Source organism: Gavia stellata, chromosome 4 (genome assembly GCF_030936135.1).
Source record: "Gavia stellata isolate bGavSte3 chromosome 4, bGavSte3.hap2, whole genome shotgun sequence".
In the NCBI taxonomy this organism is placed as follows: Eukaryota; Metazoa; Chordata; class Aves; order Gaviiformes; family Gaviidae; genus Gavia; species Gavia stellata.
In genome coordinates, this window is record NC_082597.1 from 34,892,217 (window position 1) to 34,893,385 (window position 1,169).

Here is a 1,169-nt window from a genome sequence, read left to right on the forward strand (position 1 = left end):
GAAATATTTACCAGCTGATGGCTCTTGGAGAACATCCCATTTCAGAATATAGTTGCTAAAAAGCAAAAAATTTGGGATTCACACAGGTGTGATTGCCAGGTCTGTCATCTGTATTTTAGTGCTTGTTAGTGTAATTGTTGTATGTGGCAGCTTGATGCAGACTTGCTGTCACTTAACTCTTTACAGCTCCAAGTTGTTCGTGACAAATCCAATTTTTGAAAGTTCATTGTGGGGGAGAATAACTGGCATGTGTCTTTCATATTACACATAATACTACTATTATAGGCACTTTTGAAGCAGGTAAATGCATAATTTCTATTACCTGTATTTTCTTCATTTTAAGTTACTTCAGTGACCCCACTGCTCATTACATCTGATGGAGAACATCCTGTGGTCCCCGGTGAGCGTCACCTCAGGAGCACAGTCATTAAAGAACTTCTGTTTTGGTTTGGCTCCACAGCATCTTCTTGAAGAGGAGTACAGAATTCGGGGGGAGGAGGGGGGACATAACAAAACCTATATTATACTAATCCCAGGTTAGGTATATTTTTAAATTTAGGAAGTCTCTTATATCTACAGTTGAAGTTCTTCTGAAGTGTTTCTCAGTACAGTAAGGATGCTAAAAGCACCTCTTGCCAAAGTAAATGTTATTCCTCAATCATCAGTCTGACTTTTCTAGAGGTTGTTAAGTTACCAGCACAGTAACAGAGTACTTTGTTGACATGCTGTCTAACCTCTGCTGGAAACTATTGCAACAGCCTTGCCTGGAAGGAGAAAAACCATTCCAGTTGTTCACCTTTAAATTGGCTCTTTCACCCATTAATTTATGCTTGGCTTTGCTTGATGATACAGTGCCTGGTGTTTCTTATGTAGTACGTGATGGCAGGGCTGGAGTGCACAGCTGTCAGTGTTAATTGCTGCCTGCCTACCTACAGTTTAGGGCAAAGCACACCCTAGATTCTCATAATTTTATTACCATTAAAATATTTTGTTTTCAGTTTTTTCTTTTTAGTTTCACTCTCCAGCTTACAAAGGGGGGTAGCCTGGAGGGAGAAGCACTGGAACATGTAGCGAAGTTTGAGTTTAATTCATGTCACTGCCAAAGATCTCCTTTGTGGCTTAAAGCAAGTTGCGGCATGTGGAACTGTCTCATCTGCTGTAAAATGGAG